The sequence below is a fragment of the Platichthys flesus genome, chromosome 1, assembly GCF_949316205.1.
Source record: "Platichthys flesus chromosome 1, fPlaFle2.1, whole genome shotgun sequence".
In the NCBI taxonomy this organism is placed as follows: Eukaryota; Metazoa; Chordata; class Actinopteri; order Pleuronectiformes; family Pleuronectidae; genus Platichthys; species Platichthys flesus.
The window spans coordinates 8,679,105-8,704,508 of record NC_084945.1 but is presented as its reverse complement, the minus strand read 5'-3'; positions in this window follow the sequence as shown (position 1 = coordinate 8,704,508).

Sequence of the window (25,404 nt, the reverse complement as noted above, 5' to 3'; positions counted from 1 at the left end):
AAATAACAATAATAATAGCAACATTGAAGCCTTGATTAAAGCTTCTGGATCTACAATAAAACATCTACCTTGAAGAGAATGCTACAATTGTCTTAAAATGTGGAATTCTGATCTCTGTCTCAGTGGAGGACAGATATTAAGAGAGACAGAACAGTGTGATCACTTGTCTGGTGGATATAACACTGACTGCTGCTTCTCTAATGATTCATTAGATCAAATCTTTGGAACGAGACCCATTTTTCACAACAAAGCCCATTTTGTTGAATTGGTTGTGATTTGTGTCAGTAGCAAGCGGAACATTTGAGTAGACTATTGTGAACTATCATGCCAGACCAATTGTTTGCTTTCTGCTAATACTACTTTTGTGCACAGATTAATACACATTGTTTGCAACAGAGTGATTTACCACCACATCCACTTTTATTTATTATGTGGACATTCATTCCCTCAAATAATCCTGTCTCCAGTGCTCTTCACAACAGAACAGTTTTTTTTTATTGGGAGAAAAACCCAGTGATTCAGTCCAAAAGAACCAGTGAACCATTCCCCCGGACACTGTGCCCCTGAACGACAAGGCAGCACTCCTTTGAATTTGAGGAGGGAGCATGTGTGCGGTGAAATGGGGAATCAAGTTGCTCTGCTCTTTAAGACCAATGGCTGCAAGAGCATGGACACCGTGTTCACTGGTTCACCTCAACCTTTTCCAAGTACACCATCCCAGGTGTCAGCACCAACCAGAAAACCACTTATGAGACAACATGCAACTCTTTGTGTACATAAATGTGTTTCTATTCTATTCATATCCCGCTGTCCAATGTTCTCATCCCAGATTTGTGTTACTGATATAACCGGGGGGCATTATCATGCATTTGTAACAGCAGCATCTAAGCCGTACAAATTATCCTGTTATAGTGTTAGCCCCAGAATTTTATTGCCTGATAACAAAATGTACACAGGAGTGTTTCAAGGGACTTTGAGGGCCGCGGGTAAAAGGGACCTTGGGGGGTCCTACATGGGACAAAACCCATCTCTACCCTAAAGGAATGTTAAAACACACCATGTCATTCCAATCTTATAAAGATTTACGTATACATAAATATTGGTAACGTAGTAGCATTACAGTACAAGCTACACCCCCATTCGAGGCACATCACACATGTGCATGAGACTATAATGAGCCCCCACAGCATGGTAATCCATAGAAAACACTGGCCTCAGGTAGGGCTGTTAATCTGGCGATCTTAATTTGTGGATGATCTCAATTCGGCAAAGCACTCTACAGATAACTGTGCAAATTACTATCAAAAAACTTAATGAATGCTAAGTATTCAACTTTGAGCTAGCCTGCTAACTGCAAGGGGCAACAGAGAGCTTGCTCTTCAGCATTAGCAAGCTTTGTGTAGCACCACATCCATCAGTACTTCACCTGAGCAGGAAGAGAACTACTGTCACCATCTGCAGTTCAAGCTCGAGCAAGTTGTTTATCAGCAACTGAACTTTCGAATCAAACTAATACTACGTGCAAACTAAGCAAGTACACACACAACTAGTAGTGGCAAGTAACAGAAAAATACAAATGGAAACTTCTGCTCAAAATGTCAGAATAAAAAATGAGTAAAAAACATTTTGAGTTGGGTATGTAGTAAAAATATTGAATTGATCACATGATGTCACATACAACCACATCGTAGAAATCATGTTTTTTCCCAATCACATTGTGCTTCGACCTTTTGGTCGCATCACCCAACCCCTAGACCTTGAACCTCTCATCACTCTTACAGTATCTTCTGATGACATCACAGATGAATTCATCTGTTTTCACTTTGCAAATCAGTCATTCATGTAACAAACCAGACATTTGGAGGTCAAGTAAATCTTATGTAAATGACTGAATAGAATACGACCATTAAACACACAGAATCTCCAAGTTATTTGCAGAGCTACAAATTGAATATAGGATCGTATAAGATGAATATCACATAAGAATAAAGCATCCTAATTGATACAGCCCAGGTGCTTTTTAGACAGGAAGGATTCATGCAGCACGTTAGAGGCTTGGTTTTTTAATTACCTCTGGGAGTTGCTCATTTACATTCTCCCTGTAAAAAGTCTCCGGTTGGTAATAGAAAGCGAGTGTCTGTGTATGTCGAGCTGTACTGTATATGTTGCAGAGTGGTTTGATGAGGCTGTGGGTAAAGAATCAATAGAGCTTTTAATGGGAAACAGGATGTCCTCAGGTAAAATTCAGGCCAAAATACGGTATGGAATTCGATCGGCGGGTTTATTTCTTTTGCAGGTTGGACGAAGGATGGAGAGAAACAGAAAGGAGAGGCACTCCATCTTGGCCCTTGTGTACATTTCTATTTTGAAGGTCAGAAAGCTTGTAATGGTGGACAAACATTAGACGTCTGATTTTGCTGCCTTCTCATTAATCTCCAACAGGCCGAACCTGTAAAAGGGCTCTGACGTATCAACAGTCCACATTCCCTCTGATGTAGAACTTCACAAGGTGATACGTCTAGAAACCACAGCAACGGATCCTCTTTTTTAATAACCATACGCTTCGGAAATTACCTGCCTTTTAACCCCCACCGGCTTAAAAACAAGCAGTGTGTACATAAGCCCTCCCACTGGTCACATATTTTAATGAAGATCATCTTTGCGTAGGATTTCTGCTTAGTGTGGCTCCATTATTAAATGGTGCCACAATATAGACCAAGGACACATGTGATAACGTGATGTCTCTAGCCCAGTATCATTGGAATCAGTTTACAGTCCATGTAGTTAGATATTTAAATCACTGAAACCAACCCTGTGAACTATTCAATGCATGTGGAGGTAAATTGAATCGCTGGTTGGGTTCATCGACTGAGTTTTTCCAATCTAAGAAAATTCCAAACCACAAAGCTCCTGCAGTCTGAACCCGTTGTGCTTTTGGTTGGAGGCTAAAACATCTGCCAACTACATAAATTACATCCGTGCAGATTAAAAGGGAAGACTGCAGAGTAGAGTGACATGAAGACGTGAGACCACTGGTCACCTGTTCTTTATGGCACAAGCTTCATGGCTGTAAATATTTAAAGACAGAGGGAATTAACCCCCCTCCTGTCCAACCTCCACTAAAACATCCACGCAGCTTAAAAAAATCTGTATTCACAAACGAGCTGTTTTACATTGTTCTGCTCATCACTTTTTTATTGTGTATTCATAAATACATGTAGAACTTGACAACACTGGGTTTTGACTATTTGCTAATCAATTATTCCTTCGGGAACCTGCTGTTGTATTCAACCCAGATACTTAAAAAAACATGTTGATGTCAGAGATTTTTTGTTTTCCTGGAGCGCCGCATTAACATGCAGTAACTCTCCCAAATCATTTCACATTTTAATTTCGCTCCATTAATTACACATTCTGAATGAACAGCGCATTTGCATAAGATCTTGCTTGCATCTGTGACCCACTGCTGCGTGGTGTGGGTGAAAAGGTCCCGCCCACTGATACGATATGAGATCAGTATGCAGTAGGATCCTCCCTCACCACTGAAGGCTTAAATGCATTATTTCCTCTTTCAGCAACAAGAGCGGGCTGAGCTACTGACTAACAGGACCTGACGTGACCCATAGCCCGGGACCAGTGAAGGTTGATTGATGAGTCAACTGTCTGCTGCTTGGGCCAAGTGGGAGGAAGCATAATGTTTATGAGAAGTGGTTGAATCCCATGATGTTTTTGTTTAGTTTTTACTAAACAATATGTTTCTGACTATTTAAAATCTCACCACTGAAATATTCCATATTGAAAACAATTGGACTAACTCTAAACTAATAAAAACGTAACCATAAAAAAGGAAAAGTAACCTATAATAACTAATGCAAACTAAAATAAAATGAAATTGAAAATAAAAATAAAAATCTTCTTTAAGGCTGATTTTAACATTAGTCTATCTCTGTACATTGATAATATGATTTTGGAATAACTGTTTAATCCAATCAGGGATTTTTTTTTTACAGTATGACTGATTAATTAAGGTAAACCCACCTTTACCTTAATCACTGGCACCATCCTGTCCAGAAACTGATAAATCACAGAAATCTATTAAATATTCTATTTTAACTCCTCTACTTTTAATTTTGATCAAATACCTACCATCAGTGTTTTGCAAGTTTACACCTCTCATGAACTAGTTCAAAGTTCAGTTCACACAAGTAAATATGAATAGTTCACGTTCATAGTTCACCATTTACATTCTGAACTAGTTCATAGTTCAGTTCATTTCATAGTTTAAGGTGCAAAGTGAGTCATTTTTGTAAGAGGCCAGAGCTGTTGTGTTGCAGGTAGGGCCTGCCCCTTTAAGGAAAGTTTGTAGTGTGTGACGTAGTGCACCTGGGTATTGTGGGAAGAGAAGTTAAAAGTGTGTTTATAACGAGAAGTGACGGACCACCTAGAGGTGATGCGAGTGTTGCTCCTGCTGTATATCCGAGAAATAAAGTGGCCGCATTCCAAGTAAAGAAACATGTCCTCCTCCTTCTTCACGGAGCGGTCCGGACGGCCGGTTACCGGCCAGACAGCGAGCCAAGATAACCAGTGAGCCGAACTCCAGGCTACGGCTTGGAGCCGAGACACTGGCCAGAGAAGAAAACACTTGGAATACGTTGCTTGTTTGGTGTGTGTGCGATGAATCATGGGTAACATAGTGCGAAGTCAAGTTACTTGGTTCAGGTTAGGCTACATCGCAGACATTTTACGGGCACTGAGCAACGACATGGTGAAAGCATTCGATTTAGACAGCGTCTCTCCTCAGGAGAAGGAAAACATTCCGTAACGTTTTAGCTAAACCTCAGATAATATTGTAATTGACTGGTAGTTAGGTTTATGTTCTGTTTGACTGCTATGTGTTTGTTATGACTTATGTTCAGCTAACTACGCCATGTCAATAAGTATTGGGATTTCCAGAGGGTCAGTGAACCAGTCGGGGTGGGGCAAGTGACAGTTCTAGACCAATGGCTGGAGAGTTACCTGGCATGACAGCCTCTCATTGGCTGATGAATTGGCATGTCAAGGGTGAATGAGGAAGGGGAGTGAAGAACACAGTGGTGGATGACAGGAGTGTCGGAGTTACAACAAGAAGTGTGTCGTGTTCGCTGGACTTTAATAAAGTTACACATAAAGAGAGAAGTTTCCTGTCATCTGCATTGAGGTGCGTTCAGTTCATCGTTCTCACAAAAGTGAACGTGTTCAATGAACGCGTTCTTTTGCGTTCGTTCATGCACAACACTGCCTACCATACATGCTTATCATATGATGACACATGAAATTGATGAAGATCAACACTAAAGAGTTATGATTCTGTACAAATTAATGCTAATTCTGTTAAAATAATACAAATCTGTATCATATTGTGGGTCCAGTTTAATGTTTATTAATATAAACAATATCAACCTCTAGTCAGTACCAAGGTTTTTACACTATAACTAAGAGACAATTTTGTTTAGTTGCTTTTTGTTTTGGTGAATTGAAATAACTAGTGATAATAATAGTGAATAAAAAACCTTCAAATTACAAGCAGTTATGTCATTGGTCAGTACTTCATGGTGCCCTGTCATTTAGAGGAATATAATTTCCTGTTCCCTTGTGGCTCATCAGCTAATTTTCTTTTGAAGACGAGCGAGTCTCTGAGGAGCTTCAGTCGCCCACAGACACAGACGCCTACAGTCAGTGTAGATTGATGTATTTAACAACTGTCACATTTTGTATTAGAACAATGCCTTCTTGTTGGCAGTCCGTCAAATTGGTTCTGATGCCGATTTTCTCAACTGGAAGATTTGACTGCACATCAAAACTTTTCTTCTGGAAACAGAACTGAAAGGAGATATCGACTTCTAAAGCCGGTCAGGCCCGAGACTGCAGAGTCAAAAAAAAAAATATTGATCAGTTAACATTACGTTAAAAGAGGAAAACCTTCCCTCAGCTTTTGATACAGAATGTTGCCGTTCCCTTCTTTTATAAGAAGGCCCTTGCTGTCGACTAACAGTTGACTTCTAGGTCTCAGAAATCTCCTTGACTGTAAACACCATCCCCGGCTAGCTCTGAACTGTTCCTCAGTTTTGCTCTTCTTTTTTTTTTTTACATCCCTGGGGCAATGGAGGCCATTCTGCTGTCCACAGCACATTCCCCCTGAAAATACATCTGGGGAATTCTTTTCTCAGTGGCAATGCCATCACTCCTATCACCAGTCCCCTGAGTGCCACTGAGCTGTACATGTGCCGGAGAGCAGCGAGACACTGGAGAGGTAATGTCATGTCATTACTTCTGGCAATGGATCCCTGGTGAGAATATATGATACTGACATGTTCAGTTGGGTATAAAAAAAAATCTTGAAATCGTAATTGTATGTATATTTATGCTGATTTAAAGGAGAGGGGAGGACGGGGGACTGAATTTAAGCAGAAAATGCCATTACAAGACTAATTCAAAAATATTTCTTGTCAGTACTTTCCCTGTTGCACACTGACACGGGAATAAAATCCCCGTGACAACTTCTAGAGGAAAATCCTCAAAGATGACTCCCATTCATGTGTGGGCACATGGTAATTTCAGCGCATTACAGGGTTTTGCATAACTTCCAGTATTAGTGATGGCATTGTCTGCTTTTACTTTATTTTATTTTCTATTTGGTATTCAGCAAATTATAAAGGCCGGCTTAGTTTATTATAGTAAGCCAGTACATATATGCGGTCTTCATAGATACCATTTGTTATATGCAAATAATGCACATTTTTGATTTTATTTGCGCATTACGGTCCACAAGTCTGAGACCATGTTAATGTAGCCCAGAATAACACAAATTACAAAGATAGTGTTTTATGCTAAATTCAGTCTCTCTGCAGAGGGTGGTTGAAATATAATGGAACAGTCCACTGGACCCCTGATGTGACAGGCCGACTCCCTGAGCTGCCAGTCAAACTATGACTGATGGATCACAGTGCAGACGTCAGACGGCAACACACAAACTACATGCAGGGTCAAGGATACCTTCACACACCCAGACACTGTTAGGTACAGTACGTTGACAGAATGACATGGTGTGACCGCAGTTCTCTCACAGGATCAATACAGCTTTTCTCATAGCTAAGAAAGACAGAGGATTGTTATTAAGTGGAGAAGCCCCGAGCACTTGTCAAGGTGAAAGGAAAAAAAATATAACACTAATCATTTATGTAATGGCAAACCTGCTCCTCATTGCTGGACTCAAGTTTCAGCTTAGTTTGTTACAGTAGGTGGGTTATAATCATACGTGTAAGGATGTCAGTACATTGTCGGGCTTCAACACTCTGAAACACTTATATACTTGCTCACATAGACGTGATTGTCTGTTGTTAAATATCCGACAGCTGGCAGATCAGACAGATTCTTATTTCGGTCTGTAAAAAAAGATTTGTGTAACACAACCCCGGTCAACACCCAGTTTTTTAGCAGTCGACAAATCAGAGAAACATCTGTTTGCTTGATAACCAGCAAGAAAGGTGAGTAGACACCCTTACATGAGTGTGTAGTGAAAGTGTGTGTGTGTGTGTGAGACTGACGTGAAGTCAGGGAGAGGGAGATACAGAAATTTGCACTCAAGTTTGAGGCCTCATTTACAATTGCGGATGATGCCCTTTCTAAATCCCTATCGTGCCAGATAATAAACATGCTGGAGATAGATGTGATCAAAGTGATGCAGAGAAAAGGCCAAAAACTTTTACAGACATTAAGCCTCATTTTGTTTAACTGGATAATTCTGCAGCCCAGATACAGATCTCGTCAAGTAACAGTTGGGTAATAAATGCTGATATACTGAGAAAAGGCCAAAACATTACCAGTCAGACAGAATTATCTGCTGAAGACTGGATGCAAGCCGGACTGGCCAGTGTGCGACTGAAAGGTTTGTCTTTAAGCTTTGCCAGTCTTCATTAGTGATCGCCCCCCACATAAAAATAGATGTCTCTGGAGTCAGGGTGGGCGATCAGACAATATTAAATTGTGGATGACCTTAATTAAACATATAATCTACTTTTCAGATCACTCATGCGGATCATATGGTACAGGTAATTTAAAGATCCTATATCCATCCATGGAGCCAACACCCCCCCCGCTGACATTGGGCAAGAGGCTCACCCTGGACAGGTGGCCAGCCAATCACATTACTGACAAACAGAGACAAACAACCATCCAGTCTCACATTCACATCAATCGTTAATTTATTAATTTAAAAAAAACTACAATCTGCACGTCTTTGGACTGTGGCAGGAAACCAGAGTACGGTCAGGGAGAGCATGCAAACGGTCCAAAGAAAGACCCCGGCCAAACCAGGAGCAGAACTGATATTAGATTTTAAAGTTGGCAAATTGGATTGTTGTCCCTGGGTGTTATAACTCGACCAGGTGACTCCACCTTCTGGTTTAAGTGGAAACAGGATGCACACAATTGTGAGTTGTCCTTTATCCCAAGTTGAAGAAGACTTTTTCTTTGATCGTACAGATTATTCAGTATGAGAAATGTCTTTTCCACAATATTGTTAGACAGTTATATTCTTTAACTGGACGTCTCCTGAAATCCATCACAGTACTGTTACTTTCACAGTCAACTCATATCCTATTCACAAAATATCGATATATAACAATAATTCCTGCAATATAACCAACTTCATAAAAATGAAGATGAAAGTTAATTAACTATTTAAATATAACCAGTATAAAATTCATTCCAGTTCATGTGCTAACATTTTGGCTTGTGTTAAACTTTAAACACAAATGGGCCACAGTGCCTGTTTTTACTTGGAAGTCAACCAAACCAGGCTGCACTTCAATCCCAGTCCAAGCATCCCACTTGGGTCCAGCCTCCAGGAAAATATGACCATTAGCTATCTAGTAATAGTTCTAAGGTGACCCACTAATGGTGATGTCATTGCCTTAGCTCTGCCCTTGCCCAGTGCAACGATAGGTGAGGAACAACATCTGCAGTCACATGTCCTTCATCCAAGTGCGTGACCCCCAACTTCACTGGAGCCAGTTCCTGTGGAGTTTCTGCTTCATCCGTGGATGCACCTTGTGAGTGAACCAGCCAGACGGGCTTGTATGGTGCTGTGTGTCCCCTGCAAAATAAAAATAAATTGAGAATAAATGAATAAATAAGTGGTTTAAAGTATATCTTCTGTTTTCACCAGTAAGGACAGGCAGTAAATGGAATTTACACATTATGTATATTTTCACCATATATCTATATCAGTATCTTTTTACTTACTTTACTCTTGGGAACTGCAGAACAGAGCATATAATTAAACATGTGGGTCTTGGAAACTCTCAAACTCTTAAATATACAAGTTAAATAAAAGGTAAATAGCCAGATTTACATTTGGCTGTCAAATGCTAAGATCCTGTTGGTTCTCCTTTAGATACTTATTCAAATAAATGTATCTTATCTTCAAATTTAGGCCAATTTCGGTAAAATGGTATTAATAAAAACTTATAGGGTCTGAGAAACACACACATCTGAAACGCTAAAGTAGACTCTGCACTTCTTTGGGGTCTTCAGAAATACATCTGTTTGTTAGCTCATAAACTTTTATTCATCATTCTTCTTTTTGCATCCAGTGGAGTCGTCCCCTGCTGGCTATCAGAGAGAATACAGGTTTAGGACAGTTTGACATTGACTTCCCTTTATTAGACCTGGAGTCTCTGTCCATTTTTACAAATAGTCTATGATTTCACATTCACCAGTAATTCTCTATCCCTGGGCTCAGTAATGATGCCAAACAAGTGTACTTACCATGTGCATATGTTCAGGTACAAAACAATCTTTGTACTCAAGCACTCAATCTTGCATCGCTGTCTGCACCGGCCCTGAGAGACACATTTAAAAGGTTTTTTTTACTCATCAGAACCTCATTTCTTTTACTAATGACGTGCATGGCGATGCAGCAACAGAGATAACACATGAGGAGTTAAGAGAGAAACCAGTGATGGAACTCACTTGTTCCAGTGATGGAACTGTTTTTTGATTCCAGCGACTTTCTTGCGTTGCTTTGTGGTTCAGAGTTCCGTGAAAAGAAGTAATCGATGTAATAAAAAGGCATCAGGGCTCAGAAGAAGTGGAATATCATCGGGAAAGATAATGAATTGGGGATGGAAGAGGAGAAACACATTTAAACACATGTCTTTGTTTGTCCAAAGGGTTTTTTGTTCTTTCCAATGCATGCTCCGGCATTATCGCAGCGGAGAACAACAAACCGAGGTGATTTAAATTCAGTGTTCAAACAATGAAATCAGTGAAGTGGTCGGAACATGCGTAGCACACACTGTTTGTTTGTTGGTTGAGCCAAAAGAAGCGACGGCATTTGCATGTGTAAAAAGGCAATTACCGCTTTCACAGCCTAGTTCAGTTTAATGCTCTGGAAGGTGTTGTGGGGCTTGAATGGAAACACGTTGCATCGAGGCGCCTCGGTAAAATATGGAGGGGACGCTGATAGGGGCTAAGGTCTGAGCATCCAATTTCAGAACTGAAAGGAACATTGACTCCGGTCTCTGTGAACAAACAGATGAGACAGACGTGGTTGACTGAACTTTGCCAAAGGCCCCCCATTTAGAAAATTGCGCGGGACCGTAACGTGCAGCGCAAAGTGGAAACATCCACTCGGAGAGCACTTTATTAGGAACCACACCTGTACACCGGCTCGATTATGCAATTATTCAACCGGACAATTTAACCAGATTTTAATTAAAGGTCTTTCTTTTATATGAGCCTGCCTCAATGAAGGGGCTGTTGCCTTCTGCTGTTCAGGTAAATAAACACTTGGGTAAATATTTTAGGAATAAAATAACCGACTTGGCTTCTTTTAGAGTTTGGCGCAAATGGGATGCTCTGGGTTAGACGTAGTTTTAGTAACACCTCTACTTGTGAACAAGAATTATTATTTACCATTAATAAAAAGTAAAGCAGGACATACAGAAGTTCAGTGAAACGTTTGAAAAGTCACATCAAATAAAGAAGCAGCAGAAGAAACGTATAAAGAAAGGCAGAATGTGGCGATTTAGGAGGATGATGCTCTGCAGGGTGTCCTAGTTCAAAACCGCGTCTCACAAACAGGATAAGATTGACATGCAGTGTGAATCACATCGCATCCACTGGCATTACCAGATGACGCTGTGATCCATGTGATTGTGTACCGCCAAGTTATTTGCAGGGTTTAAAGGCAACATTACTGCACCGGAGTGAGGCCCGGCAGGCTCCTCCGGGGCCGTGGAGGAGGATGAGTGCAGCGTGCAGAGGTCCACAGAGGTCCACCCGTGCTGTTTGATAACTTGTTGCAGGTTAACTGGACGCAGCAGCATGTTGTGCATCTCAAAATCGGTTTCTGGTAATGGGTTTTGTTTTAGGAAGGAATTTGCTTCCTGCGATCACAGCTCAGTTTGAGAAATATCGAAAGCTGCTGAGTACAAAGGCGAGGTGCAGCATGAAACCTTTCTATTAAATCAACTTACTGGTGTGTGTCAACATGCTCACACTGCTAAATCTGACCAAACAGGATTTAAAGCATTAAAAGAGTCATGTGCACAATATTTCCTATATCGAAAGACTATTTTAAAACTAAAATATTCGATGCCTTGTGTAAAATACACTCCAGTTTGCATGTGTGTGTATGTGTTAGTTGAATATTCAGGGGCTTTAAAGTGGGACTTGTGAGACGCTGTGCATTGCCGTCGTAGTTTTTCGAGGCAGCAACGACAAAGACCGTGGACACCTTTCACCACGGGTAAAATGGCCATTGTCCACATTGTGAATTTCGGCCTTGTCAGCTGGAAAGCGTCACTGCGGGCTCGCAATATGGAACGAGCTAAGGGCCGTTGAACCAACACAGGATCCTCATATGAAATATGGAGATGACATTAACCTTGAGGCTGCTCAGTAGCAAATTGATTCCCTGAGTCGACAGTTACCTTCTTTCAATTACCGTCAAGTAAGAGGAATATATGCGAGCACACTTACCTCACACGGGGCTATTTACCTTGTGTGATGTGCAATGCGGCTGAATGCCTGCAAAAGCCCTTGACCCTGCACTCTGACCACTCTCCTTGAGTTGAGCAAATACAGAATTTGTATTGCAAATTAATTTCATAATTCTATACAAGAATTGTTTGGCTACAGCGATTTCTGTATATAATGTATTTGTCTTATTATGTCTTTTATCACCTGAGCTACACCAATAAATTGGATTAAACTGGAGCAGTAACAACCCTCTCTAATGCAAGTGGTAGCTCTACTTCATCTTTTTTGAAAGTTATAGTTTCCCTTCTTACTCCTGTTGGTTATACCAGATGAGAATAATTCATTTCCTTCATGCTACTTGAAGGGATTTGTCTGCAGAAGTTTTTTTCCCCAAACTACAGAGGAGCTGAATAAACTGGAAGTCCCTCACAGAGCATTTCCCTCGTTCTTGAAAGTTACGAGTTTGTTTATTGTAAAATCATAAAATTGAAAATACATTTTGTTATTTCATGTCAGTTCAGTCTTTTCTGAATTCTCTGTCGTCTGTGATGTCTCTTAGGTCATGGAGACACAAGTCGAGCACAAAGGCTTCCCATCATTGTGTAATTAATGTTACACACAAACAGACGGGTAAGAAATTAAAGCTTAAAACCACAAAGTGTTTTAGTGAGATGTTGGGAGACCATGTGCCACCACACCAGCTTCAATACGCCTTGGCATTGATTCTGGATGGAACCTTTTCAAAAGGTATTCTTTCATCAGGTTGTTGATGAGCCCTCCCTAACATCTCGCTCCAAAATCTTCCACACATCTTCAGTTGGATTGAGATGTGTTGAGTGTGAAGGCCGAAGCATCTCCTTCACACCCGTCAACCCATTGAGTGACTCCTCGTGTGGAGTAGGTTGTTTTATGCATCATGTTTCTCCTTTAATAAACGCAATACACCCTTTGTGATGATGCAGATTGTCAATGTTACCAATGCACTGCTGAGTTCTCTGGCTCACAGTATGCTAAGCTAACAGTAATGCTATAGTTACTGCTCTAGCTCAGTATGCATTTCCTCTGCAGGCCCAATCAGCAAAAATATAATGTTTTTTAAAGACTAATAAAATGATTATAAAGTCCAGTCTTTTGCGTAAGGACAGAGACAAGCAAGCAGAAGTTTCACAGTCATATCTACATTTAGAGCCATGCATTCGTATTTGAGTAACCCATAATCTGTTTTACATACTTAAAGGGCAACTTACAGGGCGACGTCTTGTTGGGATACTGGGATGTTTTATTACTTTAATCTGATATAGTGTTAAGAGGTGATAGGAGGTGGGATGATATTGGCTCATATAGTTCACATGATCGGTTTAATGTGCAGCACTACAAACTTTAATAGAATATTGTATTAGTGACCACTGGACACAGATTGTGTGTAAATTGGCCTTACAATACTGTGAGGGGGGAAAGGAGCATTCAAATAATTTAAGTGTCAATGTTAACAAACAGGACAGCTGACTTCAGCGTTAACGTGGCTAGCTGATCATGCTTTACTGAAGGGAAGAGAAATAAACCCGGTGAACATGCACATGAACTAAAGGCCAACTCCCTCTGCCTCCTCTCTCCAGGTTCTTTTTGATATTTTGACGAAAGGCAGGGCCACAATTTGCTACGATGTTTGAAATAACCCGATTTGATTGGCTGGTGTCTGCTGAAATGTTGAGCTTTTCTCATCTTCTATCGCTCACAACACAAGCAAAAAAAAATAACAGAGCCACAATGCAGCTCAGCAACGTGTGATATTACCCCAGTAAATGTGAACGAGCACCTTTCCTGTTACGAAAATGCTCCAATCAAACTGCGACAGGCCGTAAAAGTAAAGAATGGTTTTTAATACTGACTCACGGTCACCGCAGCAGCAGCAATTCCTGAGCAGCACAAGTGCCTCTCAGCCCATGTCTGCGTTTAACAGCATTAACAGAACCATAAAAAAACAGACTGAATCTGATACAGCTGACACAAACTGAGTCTTAGCGCTCTTACAAGTCTGCTTGGCCCGCTGATGTCATTATGAGCTCGTGCCAAACAACTGCAAGGACATATGCAAATGACTGTGGGAGATAATTCTCTGGCAGCACCACTGGCACCGACAGATGCTACAGGCAGACACACACCATAGAACATTTTGTCTTGTGGAGGCAGAGCTGCACGCATTAGGGCTAAGATTTGGTGGCTTTTCAATGGCTAACAAGATTGGAACATCTTGGCAGTGACAGTGATCAGGGTGAAACAGAGACGTATGAACTGTCACAGTTCAAATCGTGCCATGTTGAAACGGGAGGCAGACAGTCTGGCAAGGCAGACACTTCCAACAACCGTAGACCTGCTGTTAATGGGACATTTAAGCCTAGTATTGGACTGTCACTTTATCCAAAGAAGATTATTTCTTTTGAGTAGAGACGCCTGGATGAAAACATAATTATCTCACGGTTAGATTAAAATAAAACATTTATAAAGACGTGTCACACGTGAAAGAAAAGTCAAAGCACAATGAGCTAATCTCAATATTTTATTAACATGTTATTATATCCACTCCCTCCATACAATGTTACATTATGTACTTTAGCGTGCATCCTAGTGTTATTGCTTGAGCCTTTTCTTTTTTCTCAGTCTGTAGTTCTGTTACTCAGACTGAATTTTGGCCTCACTTCTCTTATCAACATGATGGTGTGACAAAATGCCTCAAATGCAAAGTACCACACTGATTTGCATCTCATTTTATTCCTATTCAGTAAATTGTGATGATTCCACATTTTCTTTTCATAATTGAATTTCATCGAGCAAAAAAAGGTACACTGGTGCAGAATGACTGTTTGGCATGTGTCTATGTGTTAGCGTGTATGTGTGTGTCTTTGTGTGTGAGACCAGATATTTTTGTTCTTATTAGCTCTTTTTGCTGGGTTTCCTACAAAAGGAAACTAACCCCAAAGGGACTTATTGTATTTGTGCTGGTTTATCATTATTAAAGCTCGACTGCACAATAAACATTCAACTCAGCCCAATAACAGGATGATGTGCAAATGCCTCCAAAGAAACAGATCCAATTGGGTGAAAGGTGTTGCTGTAATAAAGGGCTAAAAATGAAATGTTGCAAAGGCCACAGCCATGAGATGGATTTTATGCTGTTTACATCTTCTTGACATCTTCACCAAATTGTCTATGGATCATTATTAGACCAACAATTTGTTCCACTAATGATCCAAACATAACGCTTGTGTATATTAATATATAAATAATATGGTGTTAGTTCAATCACGGCAAAACTTGCTGAATGTGTTTTAAAACTATGCTGAATAGTGTAGAACTATATCAATACTGCTCGTTAAGGGATACCTCGTACAAATAGCCATGAATCAATTACTATATTCAATTATCAAATACGTGACGGATATTTATGTTGAAGTTTGTAAAATTATCTTAAATTTTGCCAATATAGTGCAACACGTGTTTTTATGGAGCCATAATTTGAGACTGGAATTGTTTTTTTGAGTATGCAAGTTTCTGTCTTAGTTGCCTTGCTTAATTTCCTCTCTGTCTCAGAAACACAGATTTAAATTTGTAATGAGAAGATCAAAAATGCTTATTGATATTGTCCTGGCTAAAAATTACTGCCACCACTTAATTCCCAGTAACACTCTTCAGAAATAAACGCAAATTAAACAACTTTGTACGACGATATTTTAATAAATTGTGCAAAGTAACTGAATAAAATAAAGAAAAAATGCAGAGAGACCCTTTTGATGAATTTAATTAGGTCTGGTTGTAACTTACCTCCGCATAATTTCCAGACGATCTGAATAAAACATTAATGACTAACAGTTGCACTGGAGTAAAGTGAGCTGTTGGTTTCAACTTTCTCTCTCACAGTGTGAAAGACAAGAATGCTGCGTGAGAGCATCAAAAATAATATCATCTAAAAAAAGGGAAAAAAATGTAAAAGCTCCAAATGTCATTCAGAAGTTTCACGATGAGGTACGAAGCAGAAAGTCGCTGAGAGAAGTGAGAACAGGTTTGGTTGAAAAATTCAACACCAAGACACATTAAGAGCTCCAGGCTGGTGACTGTTGAAAGGAAGGCAGGAAAAAGGCTAAACTAATGTTTGCAAAAACTTTGATAGATAAGCTCTAATCGTTCCCGGAAAATAATCTTTTCATAGATAGATGAACCCAGAGTAGAGCTTAGAGAACTCAGTTTGTGTACGGGCGACAGGACGGAGCCTGCAAGGGAAGTTTATTGAAAAGCAGAAGAATTTTACCGGGGGACGGTAAGAAAAAAAAAAGAAAGAATATATTTACTTGGCTAAATGTCACTTACTGTATATATCCAGCGGTCAACTGTAGCTTTGACCTGACACAAACAATCCGGCCGAGTTGTCTTCAGTTGGAGGCGGTAGCAGCATCCCTCACAATTGGTTCTTATCAGCGACTATTTCTTTTAATGTTGCATTTCTATCAGGCAGAAACAGAGACAAAACTGGTGCCTTGAGGTGCAGCTCAGCACCAGAGTCCCACGGTCAAGGCGCCGTGCTCTCCTATCTATAAAGTTGGCTTTTTATTAGTTATGTGTCTGTGTCCTGCATGCATGATTGTACATCCTGTATGGTAGGATATATAAATATATGCACATACAGTATTATACTATGTTGCATAAATACCAATGAGACACAGTTTGTACTTTTTCATCAGATGGGGGGTCACGATTATTCTGTTACAAACTTGAGTGGACAGCTTGTGTTGTTTCAGATCCGGGCTGTACTGAGGGTTATAGGGTGAAACCACAGCTCACTGTCAGATTGTATCAGCCAGTCCCGTATGAAGCGCTGTGTGAACAGCACATTTCCAAAAGTCATTTGCCTGACAGTGCTACACCATGCTGCTAAAGTGACAGACAGTCCGCTTTCTCTAAGAATCTGGGGAATGGAAATGTGCTAAACACAGTGAAAACCAATCTCGTTTTTCATAATCATTCCTGGGATTTTCTCCGGTCTCCAAATGCAAGAGTGACATTAAGCCCTATAGCAGTGGGGATTGGCCCATAGTTAGATTTGGACCCTATCAGACCATTCGAGGAGTCCATTCGGCCCTTTTGCTATCAACTAGCACTCTCCCCCATCCCTGCAAACGCACAGACGACCCTAAAAAAATGAAAAAGTAGCTAAGAGAAAAAACACTTTAAGTTTCACATATTCACACATACACACACACACAACCTGGCTGTCAGGCAATCGTTTAACCCTCAAAACCCTGAGCGTAGCATCAATGAAAAAGCATGCACACATTCCACAAAACATGAAATAATGTTTGAACCATTTACAATAGAGAAGAGCTTTGAATTGTGTCTGAGCTAAGAGGTTCGCCACTTTCCAAGGTAACTTGAATGGTTCTCTTTTTTTACGACAACCAAGGCAGATTTACCGTGCATGAAAACGTGCACGGGAACAGAAGCTCGCTGGCTCACTGGAGGGGAAATTTTCCAGCACTCAGCACCGTGTGAGTGGGCGGGTGTGGGAGTATTTCTAGGCCTTCAGTGGTAGAGCTGTTTCTCCTACTGCCATAAGTCAGAAGTCACCGAGGAAACTGTATTTACACCAAACTTCACATGGAGCTCTGAAACAATTAAGAACAACTTTTCACATTGGAACAAAACAAGAAAAAAAATCCCTGTTATTCAACAAACACCCCCCTGGGCATTTGTTTCTTACTGTCAAATAAATGCTCACACAAAAATAAATCATTATGGTGACTTTGCAGTGCATCAAATCGAGAGGGTAGCTTCCACTGGATCATATGACTCTCTCTGTCTTTGTAGGTTTTTTGAGGAATGAAGCTCCAAATGCCAACACAGTCAGATACAATAGGAGAGACTCAAATGAGGAATGAATGGGGATTTATCTGAAGCTTAACTTGCTCCGATAAAAAGAGAAATATGGTTGGTTTCAAACGCATCGAGTGAGACTCTTCTCGGAGTTCAGTACCTGAAACTCAACTTGAATGTGGCCTTGGTGGGGAGTGAGAGGGAAGATATTGATAACACGTCGAGTTGTAGCCGCGTCACAATGAATAGAAGCCTGAGGTGAGAGTGAATGTCAGCCAATTTTCAACACTGTAAAATGAAACCATTTAGGTGATGTGGTCGCGTGCTTAAGTATTCAGGACTGCTTGAGATTGGCTTGTAACACGAAAATCCTTGTGTCACTCAAAAAGTTAAATTGGAGTCGTGTGTAAAGTTGGCAGGGACACATTTGTGTTGATTGAGGTCGGGAGTAAAAATAAACACAAGACAGTCTTTTGTGTGCAAGTGTTTGTGTGTGTGTGTGTGTGTGTGAGTCTCCTTTCAGACAAAGTTCCTCTGTATTTTCTCTGGGGTTGTTTGTGTGTTCTTAAGTGTTTCTCCCCCTGGCCATCCAGAAGAACTCAATGTGTGAAGACAACTGGATTCACCTTGAGGGAGTGGGGGGGCTGATGGCTAACACACAACAGACGCATATTAAAAATATGTCCAGTGACACACATGTAGAAGATTCCAACAACCATGTCCAGAGAGTTTGTGGTGACAAGAGCTGTTACAAGCATCTCCGTATGTTGACATAAAAATCACGTGATCTCAGCGGCGGAGTCAATACCTCACTTCCTGCCTCTGTCTGCCCCCCCCCCGCCTACTCTGAATAATGTGGAGGATTTGACGCTGTTGTGAACGCGTCTGTGCAGAGGAACCTCCTGCTGCGTTGTGCATCTGCAAATTCTGGGAAAACTCCATAGCCAATTCTCCAGATGTCACCCCTCAGGTCATGTCTGAAAACGGGGGTGCGAGTAATTGTTTTCATTAAATACTAATAATGAAATGTCTTAAATTTGTGCCTTATTAACAAATACTATGATTAAGGTGTTTTTATAGCAAAGAGATATGGATGTTCCTTTTCACTGCATGACCTTTCACTTTATGATCCCTAAACATCTGATAACATTACTTGAAAACAGCTGTTTTACAAAAATATCTGGAGTCTTATCCACTGTACATATGCCCAAGTAAGAGGCATAATAATATATGAACGATCTGCACTCAATAAACATCAAATGTGTATTAAGATGAACGATGCAACATTTCTAAAATTGAAACCACCTCCGTTGCCCGCTGGTGAATGGCTAGAGGATAGGTCATAAACCCCGCCTCCCCCATGTTAGTGGATGGCATATCGATCAAAGTAAAGTTTTCCCATAGACGGTTTCTGTTTTAATTTCCCATCATGCTGATGCACGTTAGGGTCTTTTAATCACTTATCTGATGCACTAAAAAGGGTGTGAAATGTCATGATTGGAAGCTCAGGCCGACTCGCGATTGGTTGAGCGTGTTTATCAGTGACACTTTGATTCCACAGCTCTGCACCGCTATCACACCCGAGCAGACTCGGGCTCATCAAGACGGCAAGGTGGCGCCGTCCGTGTGACGAATATTTTGGGCTTCGTTCTTTTACAAAGGGAGGAGGTGAAGGCACGTCATTCATCTTTATATACAGTCTGTGACGCTTACATGCTTGTAACATGCATAATAAAATACCATCTGTCGTATAACTTAGATCATTGCTGAAAATTACCTGGAATTATCGTAGAAAAACGATCTCTGGCTAAGAGTAGGAACCCTGTGTGATCTCGCAGCTTGTTGGCAGCTGTTCTGTTTTGTTGTACAGGCCGCTGCACTTTATCCAATTTTCTTTCTCCCTTCATGTATGTACCTTCTTTAGCAATTATCTTGTTGTGATCCGTCTGATTTCCTCGGGGTTGTTCAGTGTGATTCAAGATCTCAGTGCAAATGGCTCGTGGGTTGTCATGACTTGAAAGGAGCAGCAGGCGATGTCTCACTGTTTAGTTGTTTGCTGGAAAGTAACTGGCAGCCAAACACTTTCTGCTATGGCAGGGAGAAGTGCTTGCAGCAAACCAAAGTGGGAGTATGATGTGTTTGCATGTTGGATGTAGCGCTAACGAAGTGTGAGCTTACATTTCTGCTACAGTTACAGGGGCATTGATGAGGAATAGCTGCTGATGTGTGGCAGAGGCACATGCTACACCATGTTTTTCTTAATCCTGCTATGATGGTGGCTGCAGGGAGATTCCTTCTCTCTCCATTGGAAGCTTCCCTGGTTTGGGACGTCTAATGATTATCAGGACTCTTTTCTTCCAGTTTTGGCCCACAACACCCCGCAGACCATAAATTAGTGTGATCTGCAAACTTTGACATTTGATATGAGAGGGAGATCCCTCACATGTGGCTCTCTCTGAGGTTTCTATGTATTTTTACCCTGTAAAAGGGTTTTTAGTAGTTTTTCCTTACTCTTGCTGAGGGTTAAGGGCAGAGGATGTCACACCCTGTTAAAGCCCTATGAGACAAATTGTGATTAGTGTATATGGGCTATACATATAAAATTTGATTGATTGAAATGAACACAAAAATGGTGCATAATTTATCTACCTGGGCGAAACAGTAAAAGAACAATGAAAGAGAAGAGATAGAGTCATAGCAATAAATAGCCAAGTCAGAAGTTTAGTCAAACTTAAAAAGTTTGCTGCAACATTTATCGGTTTTGCCTTTCAAATGCTATCCCAGGTCTTCATGGTGGGAAGGAGGTCAAGTAGCTCAACCACTTTACTTTGTTCAAGTGTTTCCCATGCATTGATTACTTTGTGGCCGCCCACCGCAATATCAGTGTTGCCTGCCACATTTTCCATTTTCCTGTTTCCAATGACATAAATATCATTTTATTTATCCACAGCAAGCCCCTCCTCTCTCTTCCATACACCAACATTAACAACTGACTGTCTATGACCCTCCTCTCTGTGCACATTGAATCAAAACATCAACATGCCTGTGGGGAAGGATTGTCGTTGTCCCCCCCCATAGAGAAAACCGACAGCCTAGCCAGTAGTCAATATTGATTGGTTGCGTAAGTGGGCAATAATAATGTAAATTCTTAAACTCCGACCCAAGAGATATTTGCAAAACCAAAAACCTTGAAACTGAAGTAAATACACACAGAAGAGTCGCTCCAGTGTGATAACTCATCTAATTCATTTGTTTTGAGTATTTCGTGTCTTTTACCAGTGCTGCTGTGGCAGCTGATGCAGCAACGAGAGGGTCACGAGTAACTAATGAACAGAGAGATGCAGGAGAGGAGGAGGAGGAGGACTGCCACCAACATGCTGCTGCTGTGGGAGAGACACAACAGGTAATCTCAGGGTATAAAACACAGAGCATTATCATTTGGTAAATGGTTTGCTCCCTTCAAATATTTTCGGAGATCAATATCTTCAAAATCTGAGCCTTATCCAGAGCAATACCTGAGGAGATAATAAGGGGTTTCTTAATATTAATTATTTTCATCTGCCTTACTACCTAATGACTACACCAAATAAAAGAGCTGATATCTTTAGGTTAAAACTACAGTGCAAATAAATTAGTCCATTAATGGAAAATATGAAGAATGTGGGTTCTTGAATTGCGTGTGTGTGTGCGTGACTGACAGAAAACTCACCTTCACAAAGAGACCTACTAAATAACACAAGCAGGTCTCCTCGACATTTAAAGGCAGAGCCCCCTACTTTGTAACTGCCTCTATCACTTCATTGCCTGTGGCATCCGGCTAAAAATTACTTAAGCCATTGATTAAGATGTAAGCAGGTTAATGCTGGAGGTGACTTTTCCTCACTTAGCATAATTTGCTTATTACACAGACAAATAAACAGAGCATTGATCACCGTGGTCCCTGACACAGAAAGTAGATTAGATGGTAGGAACCAAGCTATTGTGAACACGTGTAGAGCAGCGGCGTGCTCGGAATGGTCACACTCTACCGCCTTGCGATCAATCTTCAAAGTGCCATGTATACTGTTACTAGAGGTTGTCTGTGTGTATGGTAACTGTTTTTACATTTATAAATATGGAATCTGAATATCCATTCGTTGTCAATATAGTTTATCCGAGCTGAACCAATCCCAGTTGACATGGGTGAGAGGTGGGGTACATCCTGGACAGGTCACCGGTGTATGGCAGGACCAACCAATAGAGACACTTTATCTTTAAAGCACCTTTTAAAATGTAACTAACACACATTTAGATAAAACAGGTTATAACAGAGTAAAACACAAACAATAAAAGAATATAAACTACAAAAAGGGCAAGCATAAACAATGGAACCATAAAGACCAGTCCAAGATGGTATATTTAGAAAAAACATTAGTTTTTAACTACCTCTTAAAACTATTGACAAACTCTGCATTTGTTATAACTAAGAAAAGACGGTTCCAGAGAGTGTGAGCCATGACAGAAAATGCCTGGCCACCTTTAGTTAATCTGGATTTCGGGATTCCCAGAAGGCCTTGGTCAGTAGACCGTGATGATCTCACCAGCCAATTCCATCTCACATTCACACCCACGGTTGATTCACAGTCTCTACTCGACCTAGGTCTGTGTCTTTGGCCTCTGGGAGGAAGCCAGAGTATGCAGAGAAAACTCTTGCATACATGAGGAGAACAAGGAAACGTTGGACGAACCAGGATTCCAACGCAGCCAATCGTAGTCTTTTTGTGAGGTTCAGTCATTACCAGAAAACCTAGAGAACACAGAACCTAAAAATTAGCATTCAAACACATTGTAAAACATGAACCTGTCTCGTTAAACTTGTCTGCCCCAGGCGTTGGCTCTCACATCTGATGGTTTGAATTCATGCACCTTTCAGGCTACGTTTCGGCACTTGATAGTGTAAAATCTGGAGGTCGACCAATTCATCTGTTGAAAGGATGGTTATTCTAAACTATTGGAATGAGTGGAATGGCTGCGCTGCCTCCACGAGTCGTACAATGGAGGTACATCCCTGCTTAGCATGTAGGCTGCAGTCAGCGGTCGGCCGTAAATTCACAACAGACTAAACTTTTTTTTTCTGTCAATGCAGACCTTATCAGAGATCATCAGAGGCATCTTCTTTACCGCACATCAGAGGAGAGGATGATTGTTGCCGATGCCCGCGAGCGAGTGGGTGTGGCACCGGCGAGGAGACGGCGGTAATTGTTGACACCTGTGAGGGAGAAGAAGACCGACGCACTGCAGGGAAGAGTTGCACGACTCAGAAGTGAGTGTTTGATCTAAATCTCAGCTAAAGGCCAAGCAACTGTTAAAAAAACAAAAAACATTTCGATTCCAGCTCGTATTAAGTCCATCGCAAGAAGAGTCCCTGAGCTGAAGCCTTTTACTGGCAGAGCAACAGGATGGAGTTTGATTATCCCATTTGTTCCTGTGGTTGTGTAGGCCGCTCATTACCTGGACAACAGGATGTAGTAGTGGATCATTTGACTGGATTCGGAGGCGATGTAGAAACCACCTTCTTTACAAAGATAAATTAACCCTTCTGTGCTCTCCACACTTCATGTCCACTTAACTGTTAATTACCTCTGTGGGACATTAATTGTCTCCCAGCCTGGACTGACCCAACACTTCAATATAGTCTCATCAAATTAAGACCAAATTCCTTCGGACCTAAACACACACACACACACACACACACACACACACACACACACACACACTCTCTCTCTCGCTCCTTTGTGTAACATTTTAGACAAGTGACTATTTTTAAGGAGGGTCATATAACTGAGGACTGCTGAAGAGCGAGTTATGGGAGTTTATGGGAGATTGTAAATCTTCATGAAGTATTACCTTCATGAAATGTGAATGACCTGAAGTGTGTAGGGAAGTGGTTCTGAGATAAAATATTTTGTTTAAAGTTTAGATGGATTCCTGTAGACTGCAATGTGAATGAAGGGTGTTTTAAATTAAACTCTATTTGACCTGTATTATCTTTTTTGTGAGTAAACAGAAAATGAAAAGTGTGTGTGCGTTTGTGATGTTCCTGTCCTTTCTTTTTCAGCATAAAACCTTCAGGGTGAGAATTTTTTTTGGAAAGTGAGGACATCTTGGCCGGTCCTCACTTTTTTAAAAGGGCTGTTTGAGGGTTAAGATTCGGTTTTATGATTAGGATTAGAATTAGGGTAAGGGGGCTGTATTATATCAGCAAATCTACAATGAGAAGTACAAACACGTGTGTGTGTTCCAATACTTGTGTTTTTGTGAGGACCATTTTAAGCATAGACAGAACAGATTGAGGACATTTTGGCTGGTCCTCACTTGGTTTAAGGGTTAAGGTTAGAATTAGATTTAGTTTAGGCATTTAGCTTGAATGGTTAGGGTAAAGGGCTAGGGAATGCATTATATCAATGAGTGTCCTCACTAAAATAGAAGTATGTGTGTGTTAGTGGGTCTTTGTGTGTGTGTGCACAGTCAGTGGTGTAGACTGCTGCCGTGTTAAGCATCTCTAGGGGAAAATGTACTCTGGAGTACATATTGACGTTTTGCAGTACCTTAAGTTCACACTTGTCATTTTAGGTGGGTACCTCCCTGTGTCTTTATAGCTCTCCGAGACGTACAAGTTATGGCACACCTACGTGACGAGTAAGCAGCAGAACAACACAATTGAGATGAAATGGAAATAGAAAAGAAAGAGAAAAGAAAGTCGAAAGAAGTGTTGGAAGTTCAAGGAAAGATGGTTTTATTATTTCTGCTTGGATGTCCTGGTGTGAATTTGCCAGAGACATTTGTCTGAAGTAATAGCTTTGTCAGTTATGTCATTGACTCACCATGGGAGACAGTCAAGGAGGGATTACATTTTTTGGGCACTCTATCATTACAATTCGAGAACTGCTGACTTGGATATTAGCTCCCAATAGGGAACAACTCTTCCAAACCCTCCCACAGAGCATACTGTGAATATTTCACACGAAAAAGCGAGAGAGACATAAAAGAAACCAAACAATTATGTGGTGTTTACAAGAAAAAAATAATATGTTACAATGATTTTAAATGAGACACAAGAAACAAGATTTGAGTGATTCATCTCCTGTTGAGCCACGGAACTCCGGGCGGAGTCTTCTGTTATCTAAGCCAAACCGATAATCAAACCATTATGATTATAATAAAAGTAAATTCTTGTTTGTTCGAGAAAGTTTATCAGAGTTGTGACTCATCCAAATGCCTGGAGGTCAAATCCTATTTGAGGCAATTTCAAAAACACCCAGTAATAATTGTAGTAACCCTTGCCACAGTGGGCAGAGTACAGAAATGCTGCACGCTTCACTGTTGCTTCATCTGACCTATTTAAGGCGCTATTTTGATATTTTAGACCCAATTTTTATTCTGTTTACATATGCTCCCAATGGGCTCTATTAAAACAACAACAAACACAGAAAAATCCATATATCCATCTCCTTCTCCTGACCATATGCAACCGCACTC